The sequence below is a fragment of the Pan paniscus genome, chromosome 3, assembly GCF_029289425.2.
Source record: "Pan paniscus chromosome 3, NHGRI_mPanPan1-v2.0_pri, whole genome shotgun sequence".
NCBI classification, from domain to species: domain Eukaryota; kingdom Metazoa; phylum Chordata; class Mammalia; order Primates; family Hominidae; genus Pan; species Pan paniscus.
Genome location: NC_073252.2, coordinates 105,717,683 through 105,730,629, shown reverse-complemented (window position 1 = coordinate 105,730,629; position 12,947 = coordinate 105,717,683). Strand labels below are relative to the sequence as shown.

At 37.7% G+C, this 12,947-nt stretch overlaps 1 protein-coding gene across 2 annotated transcripts in view; it reads left to right on the top strand.

Annotated features, from left to right (window-relative positions):
• The window catches only part of PAPSS1 (3'-phosphoadenosine 5'-phosphosulfate synthase 1), a 106,384-nt gene that overhangs the window by 88,620 nt on the left and 4,817 nt on the right, over positions 1–12,947 (top strand). The gene's annotated exons all lie outside the window — the stretch shown is intronic.

Sequence of the window (12,947 nt, the reverse complement as noted above, 5' to 3'; positions counted from 1 at the left end):
GGTTTCAGGAATTTTGTTTTGAAGTCTGTAAGGACAATATTGTTATTTCTCTGCCTACTGTGTCTGCTATAGCTTACTGAGCATAAGTAGTTTGAGGACTTAGTGATGTTTACTCTGGTAAGCCCAGGGAGTCTATGTATGGAGAGAGAATTTAGCTAATATTTGTGCAATCACTATGTGACAGGCAATGTCCTAATTATTTACAAGTATTAAATTATTTACAGGTTGTGTATCCCTTGTATGAAATGCTTGGGGCCAGAAGTGTTTTTGATTTTGGATTCCTTCAGATTTTGGAATATTTGAATATTTGAATGAGGTACCTTGGGGATGGGACTCAATTCTAAACATGAAATTCATATATGTTTCAAATATACCTTATATGTATAGCCTGGAGGTAACTGTACACAATATTTTACATAATTTTGTGCATGAAACAATTTGTGTACATTGAGCCATCAGAAAGCAAAGGTGTCAGAGATGGAGTTTTCCACTTTTGTCATGTCGGTGCTCAAAAATTTTCAGATTTTGGAGTATTTTGGATTGTGGATTGGGGTGCTCAACTTGTATTTTCCACAACAATCTCTAAAGTAGGTGCTGTTACCTCCATTTTATAGGTGAGTATCTAGAGGCATACAAAGGCCAAGTAGCTTGTATAAGATCACAGGACTAGTAAATGGCAGCTCAGCAGATGAACCCAGGCAGTCTGGTTGTAGAGTCTGTGGTCTTAATCATTAACAGCACAACTTCTGTCTTCAAAGATCTTAGGAAGAGCAAAAAAACCCAAGCTTTTAGTACAAATTATTGGTAGTATTGAACATTGTATTTGTCCGTTTTCACAGTGCTATAAAAAACTACATGAGACTGGATAATTTGTAAACAACAGAGGTTTAATTGACTCACAGTTCTGCATGGCTGGGGAGTGAAGGAGAAGCAAAGCACGATTTACATGGCCACAGGAAAGAGAACAAAGCGGGGAAGTGCCACACTTTTAAACCGTCAGATCTATGAGAACTCACTATCTTGTAAACAGCATGGGGGAAACTGCACCCATGATCTAATCACCTTCCACCAGGTTCCTCCCCTGACATGTGGGGAGTATAATTCAAGATGGAATTTGTGTGGGGACACAGAGCCAAACTATATCAAACATACGTGAGGGGACTTCAAAAAGTTTGTGGAAAATGGAATTAAAACATAAAAATAAAAAATGTAAACTTTATTTCTTAGCATAAGCTCCATCAAGATCAGGACACTTTTGTGAGTGATGATACCAGTCATTTAATCTGTTCCTGAAGGATGAGGGTATCTGGAGATCTGGAGACTAGGGATAAAAAAGAACCAAGGGTCCTGGGAATTTAACCATGTCAATGTAATCTTTTTTGACTGAAGAAAAATGGGTGCCCCTTAAAGATTTTTTAAGCTTAGGAAATGAAGCCAGAAAGAGCCAAATTAGGAGCTTAGAGGTGGATGCCTAATAATGTCCCATTGAAATTCCTGTAAAATTGCCCTTGTTTGATGAGAGGAATGAGCAGGAGCATTGCCTTGGTGGAGAAGGACTCTCTGGTGAAGCTTTCCTGGGCATTTTTCCACTAAAGATTTGGCTAACTTTCTCAAAACATTCTCATAATAAGTAGATGTTATTGTTCTTTGGCCCTCCAGAAAGTCAACAAGCAAAATGCCTTGAGCATCCCAAAAAACTGTTTCCACGACCTTTGCTCTTGACTGGTTCACTTTTGCTTTGACTGGACCACTTCTGCCTCTTAGTAGTCATTGCTTGGTTGTGCTTTATTTTCAGGATTGTGCTCGTAAAGCCACGTTTGATCTCCTCCCTCAGTTCTTGCCAGGATCTTTATCCCACTTGTTTAAAATGTCCATTGAAAGCTTTGCTCTTGTCTGCAGCTGATCTGGGTGTAGTGGTTTTGGCACCAGTCAAGTGGAAAGTTTGCTCAACTTTAATTTTACAGTCAGAATCGTGTAAGCCAAACCAATTGAGATGTCTATGGTGTTGGCTTTTGTTTCTGCTATCAAAATTGTTGGTCTTGGGCATGGGCAAGATTAATTTCTTCCTTGAAAATTTATGTGGTCTGCCACTATGGGCATCATCTCCAACATCATTTTGTCTCTTCTTAAAATGTAAACTGCTGATTTCTTTGGGACATTATCCCCATAAACTGTTGCTGAAGCATCAGTGATTTCACCATTCTTTTACCCAAGCTTAACCATAAAAAGTCGATGTTTGTTCTTGCTTCAGTTTTAGCAGAACTCATATTGCCCTGATAGGGGCTCTTTTTCAAACTGATGTCTTACCCTTCTTAGTGCCTCAAACTAGATCCTGTTCAGACATGTTATAATCAGTTAGTGTGAGTTTATTTTGGTGAAAAATGGAAATCCATGCATAGTTGTTTTTGATAATGAACATTTTCCATGAACCTTTTGGAGGCCCCTTGTATCTGTCTCTCTTTGACTGACAGAATTGTATTAACTTTCATCTATAGGTAGTACACTCTGTAAGTTTAAAGTGGTAGTGTGAAGCTGTAAACTCTGAAGTTGTGGGTTATAGCCCTGTCCTTGCTATATAACTTGAGAGTCCTGTCTTCTCTGCCCTGTTTCCTTGTCTCTGGAATAAAGGCAGTGGACAGGGTGATTCCCTCTTAGCCCAAAATGTGTAGCTCTTTGCATTATCTATAGCACCTAGTTATTTTTACACCTTAGTAGGTACTTGTACATATGAAATGTTTTGTGCTGGACCTTTGTTTAGTATACCTGCTCTTTTAGTACAAATCACAATCCACATTCAGCAAGCAAACAGATAATACAACAAGCAAAACAGATAATTTTTTTAATTTACATTTTTATCAGTGTTAGCTCTACTGACATGTGCTAATTGGAAATTGACTATGGCCTAGTAACCATTAGTCTGAAAGCTGCCATCCTTTCCCATGATACTTCATAGTTGGTTCCCCATTTAGGAATAATGTAGCCCTGACCCTGTGTCCTCATTTTTATGGCTCATTTTGTAATAGTGGGGACAGAAGAGAAAAAGAAACCTTTAAAAAATTAAAACAACATTCTCTTGTTTCTAAAATGGATGTAAAGTTTGTTGTCATTTGATTTATTTGAAATAAATGATAAGTTGTCTGGAGAAAGAAATACTATTATTACCAGTGGAGATTGGGAGATGTTAGGTTTCTCATTAATGACAGAAATAGTTCTGGAGACAGTGCATACTTTTAGATGACAGCAGACTTTTCTGAGCGATGAACTGTAGCTAAAATGCAGGAAAGTCTTATGAGAGTGAATGAACAGAAAAGGCAAGTGTAAAAGGACTCCTGACTATTCCCTATATAATTCAAGACGGAAGATATTCTAGTTTATATTTTCTGAAGATCTGAAATGTGGCCCAGATTCTAGTATACTTCTGAACCACACCAAAAGAAAAATTTGCAACAAACTAGAACATTTTTACCCTTGTACAAAATTAGGTTTGTAAACATTTAGAAAAAGTTCTAAATCATGTGGGATTTTGTTTGCCTTTAAAAGAAATATGTATCTGTATGTATGTGTATATATACTATATATGTACACCTAGTACGATTTCACTGTCTAAAAAGTGCAGCTGTAAAAGCGGTGTGCTGAGAGTTATAAAAGGATTTTTTCTACCAATGGACCTTTTCTACCAAAAGGATGCCTTAAAATTTTTTTAAGAAAAAAAAAGAGAATAAAAAGAAATTATAGTAAACCTTGAACTGTTTTACCACAAAAGGTGATTAAAACTTTAAAATATAAATTGATTATTAAGGGAAGTAAAAAAGTTTTGAGTACAGTTCTGCCCTTTTATGGTAGGCCATTGTCAAAAATTCTAATTTACTTAGTCTGGGGAGAGGCCCTATAATTTGTAGTTCTTTTAAAAGCTCCCCACTTTAAAACCACTAAAAAAGGGTGGCAGTGCCTTCCTACACATCTATAAAACATACAACGTCAGGTGAAATGCTGGGCCCAGAAACCTTTTGCTTCTCACCTAGCATGAGATTTATTTAGTTTGTGTATAAGGGATTATGAACACAATCTTGTTCTGAGCATTAGGATTAACTTCCTTAAGTTGCTAATATAGTGGCAAGGTAGAGCAAGGAGAGGGAAATAAAATTATTCTGCTAATGGCTAAATGCTTAAAACTTAGGTGAATTTCCATTTTGATGAGTTATGAAAACCAAACTAAAAAGAGTTGAGCTTTTCTTTTACACTTCTTGTGCCAAAATGTTTCATTACTGTGGTCTCTTTGCATGATCAGTTGGTTTAATCACACGCAGGACCCTAAACCCCATCTGTATGTAGTTGACTGATGTGCTGGTAAGCCTTTGGTAACTTTGATGTTTGGTTAAATAACTGTGTAGTATTGCTTTAAGTCTCTCTTTTAATCATTCAAAAGCTAAATAATTACATCAGTTCTCTTAAGATTTTCCAAAGATGAATTGTATATTAGTTGCATGAGTGGCTCATTTTCTTGGAATTTTTTGGGGGTTACCAAATCTTAATAAGTAATAACTGGGGAAGCTTTAAAACTGCCTTAGTTTTCTAACTTTTTGTGTTTGTGTTCAAAAATAATTAAGTTGATGGTAATACGTTGGAAAGTGATTAAAATTTTGTGGAAAGGTGATAGCATTTGATGTAGTGAGAAAACAGTTATTAATTATGCACAGATGAGGTTGTCTTTTGTTTGATTAATGGATGTTACTCGGCGCCAGCTTTTATGTAATTAATGAATTTGTTTTGTTTTTTATTTGATTAAATACCAATGTAAGACCATGCTTAGGAGAAAAGAAACAAACTTTATGAAGATTTCAGGCAAAATGTTGTTGATAAGAATTATGATAAAAATCATCTGTTTATATTTAGAAAGTTAAGGAGGTTCAAATTAGTTATAATAGGCACTAAAGGAAATTTAGTTTTAGGACTACAAGATTAAAGTCCATTCTTTCAGAAATTGCAAATAAACTTTTAGAGGTAATTCAGTTATCTTATTTGTATTTTTTCCCCTCTATTATAATGTAAGTCTTTGTATTAGGGTAGATAGATACAGAATTATTCAGATTAGTGAAATAGTAAACTCAAAAAGCAGACAGTACACACGAGTGAGAGTGCCTTGTGGAAATGGGTAAATGAATGGGTAGGTGGACATAAATGCCTGTTATCTGGTTATTTCCACATTTTCAATAGAGTATTTCTTTCATGTATTTGATGCCAGAGTATACTTTTTTTTTTTTTTTTTTTTTTTTGAGACGGAGTCTCACTCTTTTGCCCAGGCTGGAGTGCAGTGGTGCTATCTCGGCTCACTGCAAGCTCTGCCTCCCTGTTTGACGCCATTCTCCTGCCTCAGCCTCTCGAGTAGCTGGGACTACCAGCGCCTGCCACCGCGCCCGGCTAATTTTTTTTATTTTTAGTAGAGATGGGGTTTCACTGTGTTAGCCAGGATGGTCTCGATCTGACCTTGTGATCCACCTGCCTCGGCCTCCCAAAGTGCTAGGATTACAGGCATGAGCCACCGCGCCCGGCCCAGAGTATACTTTAAATAATGTACTGTTAGTGTCATTTTTAAAAAACACTCTAACTGTAGGCATCCTTCAAGGCTTTTTCAGATATACTTTCCATGGGAGAGCTCATCCGTTCCTGTGGTTTCTGTGGGGGTGATTTTTAAACCTGTACATCAGTGTTTCCCAGTTGTATTAGTTTTTCGTTGTTGCATAACAAAGCACCACTTAAAGTCACACCCATTTATTACCTCATGCATGGTTCTTTAGGTCAGAAGACTGGGTGTGCTTGACAGGGTTCTCTGGCCAGGTTGGGTTCTTATCTGAAGGCTCTGAAAGGAATCCACTGTCAGACTGAACCTTGTTATTAGCCGAGTTCAGTTCCTTCTAGTTACAGAACTGAAGTCCTTGTCTTCTTACTGGCTATTGGCTGAGCATTGCTGTCTGCTCCTAGAGGCCACTTTTGGTCTTTTTTTGTGGGCCGCTTCATCTCAGCAGTAGAACCTCCCTCATGTTGCATCCCTGTCATGCCTCAGATCTCTCTGACTTCCCTTCTGCTACAAGACAGGAAAATTTGAGTGATTAGCTTAGGGCCACGCAGATAATTTTGCTGTTTTAAGGTCAACTGATTAGTAACTTTAATTGTATCTGCAAAATCTCTTTTGCCATGCAATAACATAGGATGGTAATAACACTGGGGGCAAAGGTCATTGGGGCTATGTTAGAATTCTGCCTGCCACACTAGTGAACATTTCTACTTAGATTTCTTGCTTCTTTGATTTCTTTCTAAATTTATTTCTTCTTCGGCCATTTCTTAAAATGGCCAAAACCAGCTTTACCTTTACCCTCATAATATCCCCAAATCCTCCATTTCTTTAGTTACTTCTTATTAGCACTATATAGAACCTTAAAGTCCTTTATCCTTTTCCCTCACTCTTCATAGCCGTCTTATCAAGTTGACCACTGAAACGTTTCTTGTGTGAATTCTTTCCTTTCCCTTTCTTGCCACAATCTTTGCAATACACATGTATTTCTGTTAGAGTATTGGGAAACTGTCTTTTCTGTTAATTCATAAAATGCCTTGTTTTTATTAATTTCGATGTTTCGTCTGAATACATGTAGAGTCTGACTATAACTGCATGAATTTACCAATGAGTCTCATCCTGTATTTGTTAATTTTGCACATACTTTATAGTGGGGAGTTGCTTCATGATCATTAATAAATAAGACTTAATTTAAACTCTATCATATTGTCTTCTAGTATGCATTTGAATTATAATTAGGTATAGTATAACTATGTATATTTTTGAAAATCAAATTATATATTTTATATATACTGGATCTTGTATTGAGGTCAATATATTCTATTGAAATTAGTACAAAACTTTGACTTTACTTTGCATTATTCATTTATTAATTTCTTATGGAGCCTTTACTATTTGCAAATAGTTTGCTTGCAAGCCATTGCTAGGTTGTAGGTACTATAGTTGGAAACAGGCAGATATTGTCATTGCCCTTATGGAACTTAAATTCTAGGAAAGAAGACAGATAGTAAACCACTGACCATACAATTGAAGATGGTAAGTACTTGGCAGAAGACTGTGGGAAACGCAGTTAGCACTTGCTTGACCAAGCCTGAGGTACCGGGGATAGGTTCCTGGAGTAAGTGATGTTTGCACTAAGCTCCAAAAGATGAGTCAGCACTCCTTTGATGAAGAAGGGAATAATAGTATTCTGGACAAAAGGATCTGTGCATGTCAAGGTCTTGGGTGAGAAGGATCATAGAGGGTTAAACAGAGTGAGGTAGAACAGAGTCAAAGGAGGATGATGAGATATTCGGGGGCCAGATAAGGCAGTTCTTGAAAGGTAGGAGCTGGAGTTGATAAGAATTTTTAAAAGATGGTGGTGTGACTGTATGGATTGGTTATAAAAAATTCGGGTTTCTGGTAAAGAGGTAGGTTAGATTTAACAGATTGCCTTTCTGAAGAAATTAAAAATGCTGGATTAAATGAAACATTTTCATAAAAGTATTGTGGATCTGACAAGATGATGATAAGAACTGTGAGGCCAAAACCAGTAAGCGAATGCTGAAAATTCACATAAGCTGAGCGTTGAAGCTGCTTTTGCCCTGGTAAACCTAACAAACTTGAGAGTATTGATTTTCAATGCCTCATAGTGTAGATGGGGATAGAAAATACAACTCTGCTCATGATCAAGGTGGAGAGCCCAACAGGAGACACTCCCATTCAGTTGAGACTCCCTGCTGCCTTAATTAAGTGTAAGGGAGAACCTGAAATGAACCCAGTTCCTTCTCCTGTTCTAGGAGACTGTGAGCAGGACATTCTACTTTAAGCTCGAAAGCTGAAAGCTCTGCTCAAATGGGCCAGACTTACATTACCTGGGTGATATTAAAACAAACAAACAAAAAACCCTCAAGTCATGAAATTAGTTTTTTGTGGTTCTTAAGTAGGCAGGCCTCTAAGCATTCAGCAGAAGCAAACATAAACTCTTCCTAGAGCAGCACATCAGTGTCCTAGGTCTCGACTTACTCCTATAAATATTTATATATACTTAATGAACAGTTTTAGTCAAAAATGACAAAGGATACAAGGCAACAAAGCACCATAAGCAAGAAAAAAATGGAAACTACAGTCAGCAGAAGCAGACCTGCAGAGACTTCACGTGTTAGAATTACCAGATATAGATTACAAAGTCAGTATACTTGTAGTGTTTGTAAAACCAAGGACAAGTGTGAAAGTATCCACATGGAACATAAAAGTTATAAAAGTGACCTAGAAGTTTAGAAAAGAGAAAGACAGGGAGGTCAGTGTGTAGGCATGTATCAGTATCATATGGGTGGGTTGCAATGGGCAGACTGGAGGAAGTGGCTTGACTTCAAAGCATCTTCAGGAGGCACAGTCAGTAGGACTTGTAGTATAATTGTTATATTAAATGAAGGCTGTTTTGCTTTTTCTTATCAAATACATAAATCTACTCACCTCCCCCATTTCAAAACAAAACCAATTTAGTTCAGTATCCTCTTTTGTAATTCCACAGGTAATGGGCAGAGAGTTTTAATGGAAGGAACTGTAGGTATAAAAGTGTGATGGAATTAGTGAAGGGTTCGTGTTTCACACACCATCATTATTGTGTACAATTTAAATTTTCTGTAACAGCAAATATTTTGATTCCAAAAGTGTTCTGATGGCAAGAGTCTGCTTCTACATTTTGTAAAGCAGTTAATAAAAGATTTTGTGTATTTTGCTCCCTTTAGAATATTATTCAACAATAGAAGATGATACATTCTACCTAGTTTTTATGGCAAACTTTCTTTAATCAGTAATGCAACAGATGACATGGAAATATGCATTATTTGTTTTATCTTTTCATAAGCCCCTCTTTTGAAACCATTGTAGGGAAGTGAGAAGCTTACATTTTCTGGAAATAAAATAAAAGTGATTTTTTTCTCTTAGTGGTTGATACTAGGAATGATAGATAAGACACCATTAAAGAGATGTTATTATGGTATTTTTGGTATAAAACCCAGCAATACCTATATGCTGCTCTTAGTCAACTATAGTATCTGGGAGAAAGAAGGGAGGGGGAAGGGGAGATATGCATGGAGCAGTAAACAGCAATTGAAGACAGAGCAGTACTCTTGGGCTTTGCCCCCAGTGTGGAATTCTAGTGAGCTGGAATCGACTATGTTGAAGACATTTTTTTTAATGCCAGGAAGCCAAAGTAGCTTTGAACCCAAAGCAGGACAAAGGTCATTTTCTCTTTCTCTAAAGCCCTGACGGGGTTTGACCACTCTTGTAAAGTATCAGTACCAGAGAAAAAGTAAAAAGAGCAAATGAGACAGTTCCTGAATGAGTATTTTCCCTAATGCATATGTAGAGCAGTCCAGGTCTCCCCATACAAGTGCCCTTGATGTCCTCCAGTGGAAGAAAAATAGGTCCCAGCCATTTGTGCTCACTCTGAAAAACCTGTCTTCCGGCTGGGCGCGGTGGCTCACGCCTATAATCCCAGCACTTTGGGAGGCTGAGGCGGGTGGATTACGACGTCAGGCGATCAAGACCATCCTGGCTAACACGGTGAAACCCTGTCTCTACTAAAAAAAATACAAAAAAAAAGTTAGCCAGGCGTGGTGGCAGGCACCTGTAGTCCCAGCTACTCGGGAGGCTGAGGCGGGAGAATGGCGTGAACCTGGGAGGCGGAGCTTGCAGTGAGCTGATATCATGCCACTGCACTCCAGCCTGGGTGACAGAGCAAGACTCCTTCTCAAAAAAAAAAAAAAAAAAAAAGATAAAAAACCTGTCTTCCTGGAAAGTTTCTTCTTTGTGGCTAAGTAGGGTGCCCTGATTTTGATGCATTCTTGGGTGAATAAGGGGTAAATGGAGTAAGTGCCCCCTAAGAGGTCAACCAATTGAAAATATGTTTGAGAAAAATTACGAGAGCATTTAAAAAGAGAAAATTAACACCTATGTCACCAATACTTTTTGTGTGGTTTGCTTTTATTCTCTTTATACATTAATCTAACACAGTTGTACGTAGTTGAGTTTATAATATAATAGAGTTTTGTGTCCTGCTTTTTAATTTACTTTTCATGAGCATCGTTCCATGCTACTAGAAGTTCTTTGTTATCATTTTAATGGCTCTTTGTCAGTATCTGGTACCATACTATGCCGTAAGTCTCACTGGTTGTAGTTGAATAAAGAAGTTTATGAAGGCTCCCCCCTACTCTGGAAGAGGCTTCCTCACAGCACACTCATGTCCTTAGGTATCACTGGGGGCAGGTAGCATCGATCTCCTTGTCCCATTTCTTCCCACTCCTCTTAAAAACAGAGTATAGTTTTTCTGTATCTGTACCATCAGATGCCACTGAGATCTGGCCATGATGTTCCCTTAGGCTGTAGACCTGAGCTGTGTCTAGTCATTGACCTTCTTTCTTACTGTAAAGAGGTCTAGGAGGAAATAACTGTAAAGCTATATGTCTTATATAGTGATGTTTTGTTCTGTTACCTGCTTTTCTTTTTTCCTGTGACTTTGAGATCTCTTTTTTCTTTTCTGCCCCTTTAGGGCGAGAGTGAAATTTACATTTTATAAAACTATCAACTCAATCTTTCTTTCTTTCTTAATATACCCATTAGCAGGGTTTCTCAATCTCAGGAGTATTGGCCTTTTGGGCCAGATAATTCTTTGTTCTGGAGAGGCTGTCCTATGCATTATAGGATGTTTGCCCTGGGGAGGGGGAAGAGGATGGCAAAAATCATCTCTGTTGAGAAATTGAGTTGATTTTGCAGTACACTTTAGGACAGCCCTGGAAGTCCATTATTTGGCTGAATATTTAATAGGTGCCACACTCTGGCCTTTATTTAAAAGACTGGAGTGCTGGGAGGAAAACATGACAAATGAGTGGCTTTTATTAATTAGATTTTAGATAATTCAATTTTTCATGTCTTTCAATTGTCTTTGGTTTGAAAATAAAAATTGTTAAGTTTGTCATGTATGATGTCAAACAGTGCTTAAATTCCTAAAAAGATAGCCATAAATGTTTATCTGATTTTGAAGAGAATTTTTAATCCCAGTCTTAAGAATGCTTAATGTTTTGATGTATACTATGTTTGATGTAACCCGCTTTCAAGTTAGACTCAAAACAGATTCACTTATAAGTTACCACTATTATTTTTCGTCCTATCAAAGAAGAAATTCCCTTTTGCTTCTCTGAATTGCTTGTTGCCTAGTTAGCACTTTTAAAAAGCTGGTCTAATCGAATATGAACCTTCAAAAGATACACTTGAAGGGCCATCTGCTGACCCCAGCTCTTGTCCATGTGAGCAACTTGTAATGGTGGCTCTGATGGCCATGTATGTGGAGTGAGAAACAGCAGATGGTTGTAAAGATTTAAAATCTTCAACAAGTGGCCGAGAGTCATTTCTACTTTGGAGTTAGTCAAGATGCTGGCCACATGTGGTTAGTATGTTATGAAGGGTTTCACATATTCTGCTCATTTCGGGTTTTTTTCCCCTCCTTGCTGTTCTAACCTCTTCTCTTTTGTTTTAAGAGCTAGCATTCTGTCTGCTGTAGATTATAAGAATCTGTAACCAAGTGGTTTTGAAAAGGAAAAAAAGCAAACATACTTGTATTTCTTTTTCCAGGTGCCATAGAAGATTGGTTAACTAATGTAGTGAAATGGCCCAAATTAGAATTTATTTGTAGTGAAAACCTAAGGTCCCTTATTTAGTAGCCTTTCCTGCTACTGGCAGATTCCTGATTACTCACAGGTGAAGTTCAGAGATAATTTTAGCCCATTCCAGAAATTCTTCAGTTTTTTTTAAATTTAGTTATTTCTGTAAAATAATGTCCATTTGAAGATGTACTTGTGAAAAATATGATTTGATTATGGTGACTCTTGTGTCCACTCCTTGAACCTACATTCTGATAAAAAGTTAAAATCCTTATGTGACAGAGATGGAAATGTAAGTATGAGGTGGAGGAAAATGTGTTTTCCGTAGCCAGGGTGGAGTGGAACCACCACCATGTGGAAGCGGAAACTCCCATTCCGTGTGATGAAGAAATGCTTGTGGCATGCAGGGCAGATGGAGTGTGAAATAGCTTCAGGACAAGAGGTACCCAGGGACCTTGGTTTAAAATTGCAATTTCAGAAGGAATGCAAGCAAACTTCTGGATTTCAGACAGTTTGGCATTCTGGGGAAAGAAAGGACTTTAATTGGTCTGGCGTTTTTCCAAAAAGTTAGACAGAGTCATCTAGCAAGCTGCTCTCTTCTTTTTCATTGCCTTCAACAACAAGCACTTTATAAAGCAAGTGACAAGTTTTTCTTTTTTGAAACCAGAGTTTAAGATTTACATGACCAGAAAGTTCTAGTATCATAATTTTTCAAAATGAAGCTTATTTAGGGAGCCAATAAGTGGACCTCCTAAGGAACTGAAACACATTCAGTCAGTATTTTGTCAAATTATTATTGACCAAACCAGTTTTGAATTTTACATCTGGTTAGAGCAAGCATTTTTGGATATAGTTGGAAAGCTATCTGGACCCCCTCCATAACTAGTCAACTCCCTTAGCTTCCTGTCTAGGCTCTGCTTGCTAAGTCTTGTCCTGAGATGTAACCTCTCTGGCCTGGAGATAAAGTCAACTAACTGCATGGATGGATTATTTTATATATTCATTCACATGCAGATTCTCCACACCCTCAGAAGGCAACCTGACATCTTTATTGAGAAAATTAAGACCATTTTGCATTAACCACCACATCTTTTTCTAACACCAAATCATTTCTGTCTCTCTCCACTCCCCCGCCACCTTCTGTTTCCTCTTTTCATCACTCCTGACCCTCCTCCTTGTCAAAGCCCCTCTCCCTGTGTCTTCATCCTGGGCTTCCTTCTCCATCTTATGTTTCT